Source organism: Bos mutus, chromosome 14 (genome assembly GCF_027580195.1).
Source record: "Bos mutus isolate GX-2022 chromosome 14, NWIPB_WYAK_1.1, whole genome shotgun sequence".
NCBI lineage: Eukaryota > Metazoa > Chordata > Mammalia > Artiodactyla > Bovidae > Bos > Bos mutus.
In genome coordinates this window covers 44,782,161-44,798,703 of record NC_091630.1, presented here as the reverse complement: position 1 = coordinate 44,798,703, position 16,543 = coordinate 44,782,161, and the positions used below count along the sequence as shown (strand labels likewise).

At 40.8% G+C, this 16,543-nt stretch overlaps 1 long non-coding RNA gene across 1 annotated transcript; it reads left to right on the top strand.

Moving 5' to 3' along the window:
- Nucleotides 1–1,134: 1,134 nt before the first annotated feature.
- Nucleotides 1,135–14,639, top strand: LOC138990697 (uncharacterized). Its single transcript, XR_011466763.1, has 3 exons — nt 1,135–7,547; nt 10,396–10,471; nt 12,093–14,639. It is a non-coding gene; the product is annotated as an uncharacterized lncRNA (long non-coding RNA).
- Nucleotides 14,640–16,543: the final 1,904 nt, after the last annotated feature.

Sequence of the window (16,543 nt, the reverse complement as noted above, 5' to 3'; positions counted from 1 at the left end):
CCATGTGGCTTTTTAGAAGTAAAGGCTTTGTAGTTGAGAGAAAGCTGATTTCAAGGGCCCAGAGTTGGAGTGTGTTCTTCCTTGAGGAGGAACAGGGAGCTGTTCACATGAAGGGCATGTGGCGAGATGCCGTTAGAGAGGTGTGTGTATTGGGGGTGGTAGGCATGTGCTGTGGAGTTTGATGGGCCATTCTTAGGACTTTGACTGTTGCTCTGAATGAGATGGAAAGTTCCTGGAGGTTTCTTTGAGAGAGAATGACATTGGCTCACATTTTAAAAAGGCAGCTGTCTACTTAGATGTGGGAAAAAACAGGGAGCTTCTTGCGACCATCTAAGTAGGGAAGGAAGGAGGAGGAAGTTGAGAGGATTTTGAGTAATCCATGTGAAAGGTGATGGAGGAAGTGGTGATAAATGATCTAAGCTGGATATATTCTGAAAGTTGAGACAACTCCAAAAATACTTCTGCTGATGAGTTGGATGGTAGAGTATGAAACAAAGAGAGGAGTCAGGGATGATTCCAAATGGAAGGATAGAGTTGCCATTACTTGAGATGGGGAAGTCAGGGAGGAGCATGTTTTAGGGGAGAAAAATCAAGAACTTTGTTTTGGACACTTTGAGATACCTATTAATCCAAGTGGAGACTTTGGGAAGGCAGTGGATAAATGAATTTGAAGTTCAGGAGAGAGTTGGAGATGGAGATGGACATTTGGAAGTTGCCAACATGTAGAGAGAAGGGTTGACAGAGAAAATAAGAGGTCCAAGGATTGAGCCTTGGGATTCTCTCTCATCGGGGGTGGGGGTGAGAGGTTTAGGAGAAGTCAGCAGAAGAGAGGGAGTGGCCATGGAAGTAAGAGAAAACCTGGAATGCTAGCCTGTTGGAAGTCAGGTGAAGAAGCTCTTTCAATGATTTTGATCTGCTCATCTGTTAAATAAGATGAAGACTGAGTGCTGACTTTTGGATTTTGCAATGTGGGGGTCTGTGATTTGATAATATCACCAATAGAGGGTCCCCAAACATTGATTCCAATCTTGTGCCATTCAAATCTGGGGGTCATTATTAAGCTCTTTCTCTCTCTCTCCTTTTTTTTTTTTTGCCTTTTCATACTGTTAAAACTCAACATTCAAAAATCTAAGATCATGGCATCTGGTCCCATCACCTCATGGCAAATAGATGGGGAAACAATGGAAACAGTGACAGACATTGTTTGTTTGGGCTCCAAAATCACTGCAGATGGTGACTACAGCCATGAAATTAAAAGACGCTTGCTCCTTGGAAGAAAAGCTATGACCAACCTAGACAGCATATTAAAAAGCAGAGACATTACTTTGCTGACAAAGGTCTGTCTAAGTCAAAGCTATGGTTTTTCCAGTGGTCATGTATGGATGTGAGAGTTGGACTATAAAGAAAGCTGAGCCCTGAAGAATTGATGCTTTTGAATTGTGGTGTTGGAGAAGACTCTTGAGACTCCCTTGGACTGCAAGGAAATCCAATGAGTCCATCCTAAAGGAAATCAGTCCTGAATATTCATTGGAAGGACTGACGCTGAAGCTGAAGCTGCAATACTTTGGCCACCTGATGCAAAGAACTGACTCACTGGAAAAGACCCTGATGCTGGGAAATATTGAAGGCAGGAGGAGAAGGGGATGACAGAGGATGAGATAGTTGGATGGCATTGGTTGGTCGGACTCATACCTGACTTGTTGGACATGAGTTTGAGCAAGCTCCGGGAGTTGGTGATGGATAGGGAAGCCTGGTGTGCTGCAGTCCATGGCATCGCAAAGAGTCGGACATGACTGAGGGACTGAACTGAACTGATTATGCTCTCTGTGGTGCCCTGTGTAATCCCCACTCACCAAGGTTTGAGGTAGGAGGGCAGGTCTTTACCCACCTCTTATTTCATCCCTTAAGGGGAGGGGCTTGGGGATGAGGGTCACAGCATAGCTTCCTCTAAAAACACTTCCACAAATCTTCCCCTTTAAGATCCTTCCTTGCCAGAAAGATCCCTTGACCTTTTTAATACTTGAGGTAAATTCTTTATATGCTTGATGTAAATATTTTTTATGTACTTCATGTGTGATAGCTCTTTCTGTAACTGTTGAACTCTTGAGAGGATTCCAGAGCTGCAAAATCGGTGATCAGATATTCCCTACTCCCTGATGCTGCCTGGTGTATGCTGTAGTCCTGGCTCCATGGATCCTGATTTGCTAGATCAGCTAGTGTGGGGTGATCTCCAGGGAATTATCGGTCCATTTGGGCACTTGACTGAAGTTGGCTCAGTGAGACTACAGGGAAGAACTAGAATTCCTCGTCTGTCTCAGTGGATATAAGCCAGAAGGATGTTGCCTCCATTTGTGCTGACAGTCATCTGATGACCATAAGGGGAACCTGACTTTGGATGAAGCCAATACTTTGGACAGAGGAATAGAGAGTTAGAAAGCACCTGAAACTCTGCAGACACTTGAGTCATTGGATTAACTAAGCCAGACCCAGCCTACCTCTGAACAGTCCTGCTATTGGTTTAGTGGGTTGGAATCAGAACTCTATTACTTGCAGCTGAAAGCATTCTAGTTAATTTATAGCTACATGGTCTGACTCATCCTGGAAGTCAGCCTAATTTCAGATTTTATCCCTCCCTTTGTTCCCTTCTGGCTTTCTCCATTGTTTTATTTTTAAAATTTTATTTTTAGAATTAATTTTTAAAAACTGAGGTGGCATTGACTTATAACATTATGTATTTCATGTGTTCAACATTATATGTCTACTTCTGTATACCCTACAGTCTGCTCTTAACCAAAGGTTTAGTTTCCATCTGTGTGAATATGGATAACCTCTTTTACCATTTCACCCTCCCCACCTCTCCCCTTCTGGTAACCACTACTCTGTTCTCTGTATCTACAGTTTGTTTTCGTTTTTCTTATGGCTTTAATCCTTCCATTGCTGACACTGTGTGGCAACTTACCTATTATGCATACTGGGCACAATGCCTAGGCTTTCAAAAATGTTTTAAAATTTTAATTTCCCTTAAAATAAGAATTTTAAAAATGGGTATAATAACAATGAATATATAATAATGAATCTAGTCCAGGTTATATTCATCTTTATGCCAAGGCAGTTTTAAAATATACTTTTTAATATATGTATTTTTTATGCAGAATGGGGGCCTGTGAAAACAAAAGCGGTAGGATCCAGGGAAGTCATAATGTGGCTCTGGTGTGTGGTTACTACATTCTCTGTTTTGGGGACTTTTGCTAATAGAAGGTTGCTAGGTGAATAGACTTCTTCAGTATTTAGTTAATGCCTCCTGTTTTCCAGGCACTGTGCTTGGCTTTAAAGATATACATGGAAACAAAGCAAATAAGAACGGTTCTTCTCTTCACAGTTTTTGATCTAGTAGGAAAATCTTACAACAGAACAAGTGACTATTGTAAAATATGATGCGGGGGTCATTGCTGGAGGGGAAGTATAGTGTGATAGGGCAAGAAACAAGAGGAGAACTGAATCTAGTCTGCTGCTAAGTCGCTTCAGTTGTGTCCGACTCTGTGCGACCCCAGAGATGGCAGCCCACCAGGCTCCCCCGTCCCTGGGATTCTCCAGGCAAGAACACTGGAGTGGGTTGCCATTTCCTTCTCCAATGCATGAAACTGAAAAGTGAAAGTGAAGTTGCTCAGTCGTGTCCAACTCTTCATGACCCTCTGGACTGCAGCCCACCAGGCTCCTCTGTCCATGGGATTTTCAAGGCAAGAGTATTGGAGTGGGTTGCCATTGCCTTGTCTAGGGGATAGGAAAAGGTCTCCTGGAGGCAGTGACTTGGAGGCTGAGAGTTGGAAGTTGAGTTTGAAATTAAAGTTCTATATTCCAGGCATAGGAAAGAGAAGTGACAGGTTTAGAAGTGAGGGAGGTTCAGCATATTCAAGATGTTGAGAATGTTTAATGATATGACCAGCCAATAGTTCCTGATGTTTATCATGCCAGATGGTGGCCACTTTTATAGACATTTTGCAAGTAAAAAAGCATTAATCCTCACAGCAATCTAAGAGATAGATATTAGTATTATCCCCATTTTACAGATGGGACATATAGAGAAGCAGCACAGAAATTAATGTAACTTAGGCAAGGTTGTATACCTAGTAAGTGGCAGAACTGGGGTTGGGTCCTGACAGTCTGGCTCCAGGTTTAGGTTTCTCATCTTCTTTTCAGGTGCAGCTGGGAGGTAGAAGGTAAAAAAGAGAATTGGTGGAGGTGAGGCAGGAGACAGCACTGCACTGCTGTGCTGTCGTACTCCTGACCCCCATGCCTGCTCCTTCATGACCTCCATGTTTGTCTCACCACATCCATCACATCTTCTCTCCCAGGCCATTGCAATCACCCTCTTAACTGACATCTACTATTCTACTCTTGTCTCTCATTCCCCAAACCCTCCAGTGGACCATCTAGTCATCCTTCGAATGAAACCCTTCCATATGGACCATAAGACCCGACATCTTCTTGTCTCCAAGTCCACCCTTCCAACTTCACGGCCTACTTCTCTTGGCATCTTTCATTTGATTCTGGCCGCGTGATTTCCTTCCTTTTCCTCCAAAATGTTTAACACATTTAAATCTCAGATCTTTTCAATCATCCTCCCTTGAGCATGGAATGTCTACCAGATAGTCACATAATGTATTCATTTTTTTCATTCAATTTTCTGCTCAAATTTAACTTCTTCAGAGATGCTTTCCCTGATCAGTCCATATAATATTGAACTCACTTTCTGCTACCTTCTCTAGATTACACAGCATATAATATCTATTTACTAGTTTATCATCTGATTCTGCCGCTAAAGTATACTCACTGAGGGCAGGAGTTTTGTTTTGGTTATTGTTCTATGCTCTGGGCTTATAGAACCTAATAACGCAGGAGCAATTCTATCTTGCTTCATTCTCTCTTTGCTAGGCTAAGACAGACACAGAAGGTATCAGATAGGAAGCAGCATCTTTCAAGCTCTATGAAAGTCACATGCTAATAACTGTGCAGCTGACAACTAGGAGCCTGAGTTTCTGATACTGTTATGGAGTTGGATGTCATAGCAGCTCTAGACTGCCCACTCCTGTCTTCTGGTTTTGAAGACCTTAGTTGGGTTCCTCTTACACGTAGCCAGGCTTCCCTGGTGGCTCAGCTGGTAAAGAATCTGCCTGCAATGCAGGAAACCTGGGTTGGGAAGATCCCCTGGAGAAGGGAATGGCTACTTCACTCTAGTATTCTGGCCTGGAGAATTCCATGGCCATGGAATAGTCCATGGGGTCACAAAGTGGACACAACTGAATGACTTTCACTTTCACTTACATGTAACCCAAACCCAAACACAGTCTTAACATATGCAGCAACTGCTTATTATAAGGGCATAAGGAGAAGAATTCAAAGACCACTGAGTTTTCAAGTTTGTGTGATGAGGGAGAATCACAGTGCCCCAAACATAAATAGGACCATCTAAGAGAGGAGCTAACTTTAATGGACTAGTAAGGGATAATATATATAAAATCCCTTACTGGTCCATTGCATATTTATTTTAAATATAAATATATATATAAAATCATTAGGTGTCTTTCAGTTTGAGTTATGGATGCTGGGGAGTCACCTTGATTTTACTGACAGCTCATTTACAAACCTCTCTTGCAGCATGGATGATAACTTTGAAGAGAAATGTCCAGCTAATTGGATTGTAATGTCTTGGTAAGAACACCATGTTCTGGGAGCACAATTCTTTGTTTTACAGGTGAAATAACCCTTCAATTTCTTCAGTAAATCAGACTTCATCAATGCTAGTTGGGATCCAAGATTGGCTCCTTGGGCAAAGACCCTATGTAACAGTGAGTTTAGTCAGATAGAAGCTTATTTGTCTCTCATCTAGGACCAGTGTGGCACCCTGACGACCCAGGAACCATCCAGCTGGCCCTGGATGGTCAGAATGGTCCAAACAACTCTTCACTATATCTGTCAACCAGATAGCACCTTTCTACTAGCAATGCCATTTAAAAGAAAATTTTGTAAGGTCATCAGACATCACTTTTTTTGCTTATCACTGCTATTTCATTGCTCATAAAAAGTAAATGACTTGTAAGAACATTGCTTAGATATTGACTTTTTATTCTTTCTCTTGGAGTCATTTTAGGATTTTCAGTATAATTGTCCTTTGAATTTCTTCATTGTGTTTTATACTATCCTAACTGGCTTAGTCGGAGAAGGCAATGGCACCCCACTCCAGTACTCCTGCCTGGAAAATCCCATGGACAGAGGAGCCTGGTAGGCTGCAGTCCATGGGGTCGCTAAGAGTCGGGCACGACTGAGCGACTTCACTTTTACTTTTCACTTTCATGCATTGGAGAAGGAAATGGCAACCCACTCCAGTGTTCTTGCCTGGAGAATCCCAGGGATGGGGGAGCCTGGTGGGCTGCCATCTATGGGGTCACACAGAGTCGGACATGACTGAAGTGACTTAGCAGCAGTAGCAGCAGCAACTGGCTTAGCTGGACTTCGCAGGTGGCTTAGTGGTAAGGAATCCACCTGCCAATGCAGGAGAGGCAGGTTTGATCCCTGGGTTGGGAAGATCCACGGGAGAAGGAAATGGCAACCTATTCAAATATTCTTGCCTGGGAAATCTCATGGACAGAGGAGCCTGGTAGGCTACAGTTCATGGAGTCACAAAAGAGTTGGACACAACTTAGCTACTACACAACAATAAACTGGCTTAGTTCGTCTCAGATTTCAATTTGTCCCATATGTCCCATGATTAATAAAAGTTTATGAGGCTGAACTTTTCCCTGCATTTGAACTATTTTATGAGCTCATATTTCTCCTACTAATCTTCTCCCTTGCCCCCTTCAACTGATTGGTTTCACTTTCCAATGAATTCCTCAATTGAGTTTTATAAGAATTATTCCTGGAGATTTCCATGTTGCCTGTGAAAGTAAATTTCATTTGTAAAGTTATAAAGTAATCTGCAGCTATTACATTGTGCTAGCTTTCTGAAGTTATTTTAAAAGATGCTCTTGGTTCTTCTTAATTTTCATCTCTTCTCCAGTGCATAAATGTAATTGTTTTTAGAAACTTCTTCTTGATCTACAAACATAATTCAAGGAAATACTGAAAATGACAATTCTTTTATTAATTTATGACAGCATCGTAACTTTTATGGTGTTGTCTTAAAAAATAATCACAACCTAAAATTTGAGAGATATGTTTTATTTGGTGGGAATTTTTAGGACTTTAAGTGTGGGGGACTTAAAATCCTAAAAGCATCTCAAGTAACCCTGAGTGAAATGCTCAGAGGAGGTGAGGGGAGGAGCCAGGTTATATGGAAGTTTTGCAACAAAGGGCAAGTAATCTGAACATTGAAAGATTATTGTTAATTAAAGAAAACCATATATTCCAGGGATTCCCTGATGGCTCAGATGGTAAAGAATCTGCCTGCAGTGTGGGAGATCAGGGTTCGATCCCTGGGTCGGGAAGATCCCCTGAAGAAGGAAATGGCAACCCACTCCAATATTCTTGCTGGAAAATCCCATGGACAGGCGAGCCTGCTAAGCCACAGTCCACGAGGTTGCAAAGAGTTGGACACGTTGAGCAACTTCACTTTCATTTCATTTCATATATCCCAGTTTAAAAAATGTAGCGCTTTTCTAAGTATGGGAAGAGGCAGGCTTCTGGGGTTACCAAAATCATTTCTTTCATATGCATTTCAACCATCCTGGGGCCGGTATCCTGTGCTCCCTTTGGAACTCCCTTGGGTTCACTGTTGGGAGTGGCTGCAATCTGATGGCTGTTAGACTGCAGGTATTTTTCTCCTTCCTGAGTGCTCTTAGGCTCATATTGGAGGGCTGAAATCGCTGCTGACTCTGACATTCTTATTTACTGATACGGCAGGAAATATTTCATTTCTCAATGGAAAGTCCCACAGTTTGTGGAAGTAACCTTTCCCTCACTGTTGATTTCCTTTAGGATTAAGAAAAGACCATGATCATAATGGTTAATTTGTATGGCCCTGGGCACCTGAGGTTAGGAGATTTACATGGATTGCTCTGCTTCATTTCAAACGAGCCAGAAGGCCCAGGTTAACAAAAGCCAGGAGAGGCTTAGACGGTGCTCACCCTATGCAGGGTTGATTTCTTGAGGTAGGTCAGAAGATTCAGGTCAGTCTCACAAGTCCTCCTGCAGAGCCGCATTAATGTAAACCTCTCCTGATATTACTTTAAGATGAGCCTAGTTAGAAGGTTTTAGATGACCTATTTGCTGTATTTAATTTAAATTGTTCTTCATAAGGAATTGTCAAATTTCAAAAAACAACAGGTGGAATGTTCTGTGAAGCAATTCTATAATTGAAAGATATTAATTCTTATTACAGTTAGAATTTCTCTTTAGAGTAAAAAAACAACAAAAAAAGTAAGCCTCTTTATTGCAAAATAGTGTGTATCATTGTAACATAGTTCATAAATGCAAAAAGCAAGTGAAATTTCTCTTTTCATTTCTTTCTCTTCACTGCTTCCCCAAAACCATTTTTACAGTTTAGTGGGTCACATTTTAGACTTTAGTTTTATATGTATATTACTCTATGCAAACTATTTTTATATTGTTGTTCAGTTGCTAAGTCGTGTCCTACTCTTTGTGACCCTATGCACTGCAGCATGCCAGGCTTCCCTGTCCTTCTCTTTTCTCGTGGAGTTTGCTCAAATTCATGTCCATTGCATCAGTGATGCTATCTAACCATCTCATCCTCTGTCATCCTTGTCTCCTCCTGCCCTCAATCTTTCTCAGCATCAGGGTCTTTTCCAGTGAGTCAGCTCTTCGCATCAGGTGGCCAAAGTTTTGGAGCTTCAACTTCAGCATCAGTCCTTCCAATGAATATTCAGGCTTATATACATTTATATATATGTGTGTGTACAAACATGCAGGCTTCCCTTGTGGCTCAGCTGGTAAAGAATCCGCCTGCAATGCAGGATATCTGGGTTCAATCCTTGGGTTGGGAAGATCCCCTGGAGAAGGGAAAGGCTACCTACTCCAGTATTCTGACCTATAGAATTCCATGGACTGTGTAGTCCATGGGGTCACAAATAGGCACAACTGAGCAACTTTCACTATATAAACATGCACATTTTAAAATATGAAATTACTTACATATGTTTTTTAATTTGAATCTGGGAAATATTTCCAAGTCAGTATATATAGAGAGCTACCTCATTATTTTTAATGGTTGAATAAGTTTCTATTGTTTGGATGTACCATAATTTAGCTACCCATTTCCCTAGAGATTCAATAGTATAGGATATAGCATAGATGTAGAACATAGTGGTAAACCCTAAACAAATTCTTATCTCATTTAATTCTCACAAAATCCCAAGAGGTAGATTGTCTTTATTTTATAGGTGAGGAAACTGTGTTTAGTGAAGTTAAGTAACTTGCCTAGGGTTGCACAGTAGATGGAAGATCTAGGATTTAATCTCTGTATTGTAAATCTCCCAAATCTGTGAGGTGTTGCCTATCATTTTGGTAGGTTTATGAATATTTTAGATTTTTTTTGTTTTTGTATCTTTCTGCACATAGTTTTCTATAATAAGTATGTATTGTTACCATACGTAAATTCAGATAGCCAGTGGAAATTTACTTTATGACACAGGTGATCTCAGCAAGGCAGCAGTGAGTAGTGGAATAAAACAAGTTCTTAATTCCCAGCTCAGAAATTAGACCTGGGTAGCCTGGATGAGAACCAGATATCCTAACCACCAGACCAGCAAGGGCTAGAGGCTAGAGTTATTTTTCCCTGGATCTCTGCCCCTAGTGAAAAGTGCATTTATCACGGAAGTAGAAACTGTAAATGCAGGTGCAAAGTTTATTATTAGAGATGTAGCACAACAACAAGTGGGAAAGCATACAGAGAAATGGGTTGTTTAGCTAAGATAAAAGCAAGGCAGAGATGCACACCCAGAGAGAAAGAGTGTGGGCATCTCCCCAAGTGAAGAGGAGTGCAGTGAAGAAGAGGCTAAGTCATTTATGTAAGGTAAGTTCTTCTGGGTCTTTGCCTTCCTTCAGGCCAATTATCTGGTTTCTTTTTCCACATCTGACCTACCCTGGGACCCTCCCCTTGTTGCACATGCACCTTTCAGCCAGGATGGATCTCGAAGTAAAGGCTTCTGGGAGGAGCAAGGCTCATTATGGCCTGGTGTTATCCCTTGACTTTTTGACCCACAAGGAGCCTTTCTGCGCATGTGTAGTGTCTCCCTTGTCCTAAAAGAGGAGGAGATCTCTTAATCCTTTACTCACACAGCATTTTGCCCCTCTTTGTCCTTGCCGTGACTATTACTTAAGGTGTTTACAAGAGACAAACACTGGCTATTTACCCGGTTTCTGTTGTTACTTCCATTTCAGAGGGCAAACAGGAGGCTGATTATAAATGCCTTAACTGGAGCCCACCTATCTCTTGTCTCAAGAAACGCTAACAGTTGTAAGTATCCAGGGTGAAGCCTATTTCTTTGTGCCCCATGAAATGTAAACAGGAGGCCAGTTGTATCTATCTCCTACATCACAGGGACCTCTGTGATAACTTAGAGGGGTGGGATGGGGTGGGAGGTGGGAGAGAGGCTAAAGAAGGAGGGGACATACATACACCTATGGCCAATTCATGTTGATATATGGCAGAAAGCAACACAATATTATAAAGCAATTATCCTCCAATTAAAAATAAATAAAATTTTAAAAGTATGAATTGATGTTTATATTCAGATAAAAATGACATTAAAAAGACTGTTCCATTAATAAGCATCTAAGCCCACTGACTTATTTTAAATTTAAGGAACTCTTAAGCACTCCTAGTCAAAAGCAGTGAAAGAAACAATGTGACAATCATTATGGATAATGTTTGAAGTAAATCATGGCTCTGTTTATTTGTATTATACAGCATTTTAAAAGAATGAGATTGATGTAGACATAGATGTACTAATATGGATAAATCTCCAAGAAATATTAATAAATTAAGCTGCAAAATTTCTCCTGAAATTATATGGTATATTAACAGTTCCTGAGTAGCCAAAATAATTTTGAAATAGAACAGAATAGGAGGACTCCACATTTCCTTATTTCAAAATGATTTATAAAGCCACAGTAATAAAAACAGTGTGGTACTGGCATGCTGCTGCTACTGCTGCTAAGTCACTTCAATTGTGTCCGACTCTGTGCGACCCCATGGATGGCAGCCCACCAGGCTCCCCCATCCCTGGGACTCTCCAGGCAAGAACACTGGAGTGGGTTGCCATTTCCTTCTCCAATGCATGAAAGTGAAAAGTGAAAGTGAAGTCGCTGAGTCTTGTCTGACTCTTAGCGACCCCATGGACTGCGGCCCACCAGGCTCCTCCGTCCATGGGATTTTCCAGGCAAGAGTGCTGGAGTGGGGTGCCATTGCTTTCTCCAGTGGTACTGGCATAAAGATGGATAAATCAGCCAGTAGAACAGAATAAACAGCCCAGAAATAAATCTTTGTCTATACAGTCAAATGACCTTCAATGAGGATGCCAAAACTACTTAAAGAGGAAAGGACAGGACGTCCACGTGTAAAAGAATGAAACTAGATCCATACTTTACACCATAGACAAAAATTAAAAATGTATTAAAGAACTAAATGCAAAACTTAGAACTATAAAACTACCAGAAGAAAACGTAGAAGCAAAACTTCGTTACTTTGGACTTGGCAATGATTTTTTGGATAAGATGCCAAAAACATAAGCAACAAAAGCAATAATAGAAAAATGGGATAATCTTAAAAACCTTTGTGCACCAAAAGACACAGTCAATAGGCTGAAAAGGCATCCTATGAATGGGAGGAACTATTTGCAAATAATATTTCTGACAAGGGGTTAATAGTCAGAATATGTAAAGTACTGTTTTTGCTGTTGTTATTGTTGTTGTTTAGTCACTCAGTTGTATCTGACTCTGCAACTCCATAGACTGTAGCCCACCAGGCTTCTCAGTCCATAGAATTCTCCAGGGAAGAATAGTAGAGTGGATTGCCATTTCCTTCTCCAGGGAGTCTTCCTGACCCATGCACTGAAAATGCATATCCTGCATTGCAGGTGGATTCTTTACCACTGAGCTACCTGGGAAACCCATACAAAGTACTCCCTCCTACAATTCAACAACGAAAACTCCATCAATCTGATTTAAAAATGGGCAAAGGATTTGAATATTTCCTTAAAGATGACATACAAATAGCCACAAGCATATGAAAAGATGGTCAACGGGATTACATCAGAGAATGTAAGTCAAAACCACAATGAGAGAACACCTCACGCCCACTAGGATGGCTACTAACAAAAAAAAAATGTGTTATTTGTGACATTATTTATGAATGTGAAGAAACTGGAATCCTATTGCACTTTTGGCAGGATTATAAAATGGTAACAACTACTATGGAAAAAAGTAAAGAAGTTCCTAAAAAATTAAATATAGAACTATCATATAATCCAGCAATCCTGCTTCTGGGTATGTATCCAAAAGAAATGAAAGCAGAGTCTCAAAGAGAATATTTGCACACCTACATTCAGAGCAACATTAATTCATAATAGGCAAGAGCAACTCAGATGTTCAACAGATGAATGGAGAAGCAAAATGTGGTATGTACATACAAAGAAATGTGATTCAACTTTAAAAAGGAAGGAAATCTTCCAGGTGCTATAACGTGAATGAACATTGAGACATGCTATGTGAAATAAACCCATTGCAAAAAGAAAAATGCTCTATGATTCCATTTATATGATGTATCTAAAGTAACTAAAATCCAGAGAATTGGTGGTTACCAGGAGTTTAGCAAAGGGAAAAGGAGAATTGCTTAATGTGTATATTTTCAGTTGCGTGAGATGAAAAAGTTCTGAAGAGCTGTTTCACAACAATGTGAATATTCCCAATTGTACACTTAAAAGTGTTTAAGATGGTAAGCTTTATGTTTTGTGTCTTATACCACAATAAGAACTTTTAATCAAAACATTGAAAATTTTGTGGCTTATAAATATATATGCAAATGCAAAAATAGTAAAACTCATATTTATTTAGTACACTGTAATTTAAAACATTGGAAATAGTGTTGGTATTCTACTTCTTCATAAAAGATGTTTATGCTGCAGACAGACATATACGGTATGATACATTAAGAAAAGTAAAAGAAAAAAACCTACCAAGTATACAGTATGCTTTTTACAGGGACATATATTTATTTAAGTTTTTATTTAATTTGTTGCAATATCACTTCTGTTTTATGTTTTGTTTTTTTGGTTGCAAGGCATATGGAATCTTATTTCTCCAACCAGGGATTGAACCCACATCCCCTGCACTGGAAGGTGAAATCTTATTCACTGGACTGCCAGGGAAGTCCCACTGTGGGTGATGGTTCAGTTCAGTTCAGTTCAGTTGCTCAGTTGTGTCCAACTCTTTGCGACCCCATGGACTGAAGCACGCCAGACTTCCCTGTCCATCACCAACTCCTGGAGCTTGTTCAAACTCATGTCTATTGAGTTGGTGATGCCATCCAACCATCTCATCCTCTGTCATCCCCTTCTCCTCTTGCCTTCACCATCTTTCCCAACATCAGGATCTTTTCCAATGAGTCAGTTCTTCGTATCAGGTGGAGCTTCAGCTTTAGCATCAGTCCTTTTAATGAATATTCAGGACTGATTTCCTTTAGGATTGACTGGTTGGCTCTCCTTGCAGTCCAAGGGACTCTCAAGGGTCTCCTCCAATACCACAGTTCAAAAGCATCAATTCTTTGGCGCTCAGCTTTCTTTATGGTTGAGCTCTCACATCCATACATGACTACTGGAAAAACCATAGCTTTGACTAAATGGACCTTTGTTGGCAAAGTAATGCCTCTGCTTTTTAATATGCTGTCTAGGTTGGTCATAGCTTTTCTTCCAAGGAATGTGTGTATTTTAATTTCATGGCTGCAGTCACCATCTGAAGTGATTTTGGAGCCCAAGAAAAGAAAGTCTATCACTGTTTGCGCTGTTTCTCCATCTATTTGCCATGAGGTGATGGGACCAGATGCCATGATCTTTGTTTTTTGAATGTTGAGTTTTAAGCCAGTTTTTTCGCTCTCCTCTTTCACTTTCATCAAGAGGCTCTTTAGTTCCTCTTTGCTTTCTGACATAAGGGTGGTGTCCTCTGCATATCTGAGATCATTGATATTTCTCCCGGCAATCTTGATTCCAGCTTGTGCTTCATGCAGTCCAGGATTTCACATGATGTACTCTGCGTATAAGTTAAATAAGCAGGGTGACAATATACAATCTTGATGTACTCCCTTCCCAATTTAGAACCAATCCATTGTTCCATGTCCAGTGCTAACTGTTGTTTCTTGACCTGCATACAGATTTCTCAGGAGGCAGGTAAGGTGGTCTGGTATTTCCATCTCTTTAAGAATGTTTCACAGTTTGTTGTGATCCACATAAAAGGGTGCTTCAAGTTTTTAGGAATAAATTCATGAATTACATATATAAAAAAGCCTATAAAGATATAAAACAATGTTCATGCTCACTTATAAGGAAGACTGAAGTTAAAACTGTTGCAGAAAGGGGGACTCCTTCCAGGGCCCGAAACTGGGTTCTTGTCCAACATTCAGAAAAGAATTGTCCAAGGAGACACATGTGCTGACAAAGCAAGAGATTTTATTGGGAAAGGGCGCCAGGGCAGAGAGCAGCAGGGTAAGAGAACCCAGGAGAACTGATGTTAGGGTAGGCACACTGATTGAAACCGCCCACCCAGTCCAGGCACTATAGTAACCATTTGCATGAGTTGTTTTAAGACAGAAGATCCTGGTAAGGAAAACAGAACTAATAAGCTACTACAAACTGGAAGAGTTCAGGAAAGGTCAAAAGGAGACAGCACATGTCCGACCACCTCCCAGAATCCTTCTTGCTGGCATCCATCTTGGCTGAACAAGGCATGCACCACCAGAAAGAACTCTGAGTCTGAATGAACGGCTAAAGACAACCCGGAAACTAATCCCATCACCATAAAACCCGAGACTGCGAGCCATGTGGCAGAGCAGTTCTGGTTTCCTTTACCCTACTGCTCTCTGCCCTGGCGCCCTTTCCCAATAAAATCTCTTGCTTTGTCAGCACATGTGTCTTCTCGGACAGTTCATTTCCTAGTTTTAGACAAGAGCCCGGTTTCAGGCCTGGGGAGGGGTCTCCTTTCCTACAATAAAACTGTATTGAGATACTATTTCTCCCTTTTTTAGGTTGGCAAAGATTCAAAAGCTTGATGATATATTCTGTTAGTGAGGCTAGGAGGAAACATTGCTGCTGGGAAGGCAAATGACACCAGGCTTACAAAAGGGAATTTGTCAATATCTAACAAACCCAGCAGGGGCTTCCCTGGTGGCTCAGTGGTAAAGAATCAACCTGCCGATGCAGGAGATGTAGGTTTGATCCCTGGGTTAGGAAGATCCTCTGGAGGAGGAAATGGCAACCCACTCTAGTATTCTTACCTGGGAAATCCCAAAGACAGAGGAACCTGGCAGGCTACAGTCCCTGGGGCTGAAAAGAGATATGACTTAGCAACAGAGCACAGGAGAAACACACCCAGCCATCTACTTCTGGGTAGATTCAATATAAACATGTCTCCAATAATACAAGAATAAATGCACAAGGTGATTCGTTGCAGCATCCTTTGTAATTGGAAAATATTGGAAACTACCTCAGTAACCAAACATAGAAGACTGGTTGAATAAACGTGGTATATACATATGACAGAATTCTATGAAAGGGATTTCTATGAACTGAAAGGAAGTGATTTGCAGGATATATTAAGAGTAAAAGGCAAGTTGCAACTGAGCTCGTGTGCCGCAACTACTGAGCTTGTGTGCTGCAATTGCTAAAGCCCAGGCCCCTAGGGCCGGTGCTCCACAAGAGAAGCCACTGCAATGAGAAGCCTGTAACAAAGAGTAGCCCCCACTCACCACAACTAAAGGAAATCCAGGTGCAGCAACGAAGACCCAGGGCAACCCGAAGTTTAAAAAGAAGCAAGTTCCTAAATGTATGTAGAGTATGCTTGATGCACAGGAAAACGTAAAACATGATTTAACCTCTTAAAGAATTGTATAGTTTCTAATTTTAACTTGAGTATTAAATGTTCTTATACATAGAGAGTTTATAGAATATGAATCAAAATTAGAGATGAACCCAAACCCTCACTTTCCATTTTAAAGTAAAGTTTTATTCATAGAGAATAGCAGAATGTTAAGAGTGTAAAAGAAATTTTTCAAGCTGACAATCCACTGAGTGTAAGACAGCTGAAATACAGGAGACAGAAGCCATTTCTTCTTTTTTATTAAAAGTAAGTTAAATGTGGTTAATTCATGACTGCTCAGTGGAGTAATTTGCAAAGAGGGGGAAAAAGTGGTCATCTTTGCATTTTTAAAGGGGAATTACAAGGCAATGGGGTTTTCCTGGTAGCTCAGCAGTAAAGAATCCGCCTGCCAAGGCCAGTTGCATAAGTCTAAGAGTGTCTCAGCTTTGGATCATCCCTGAAC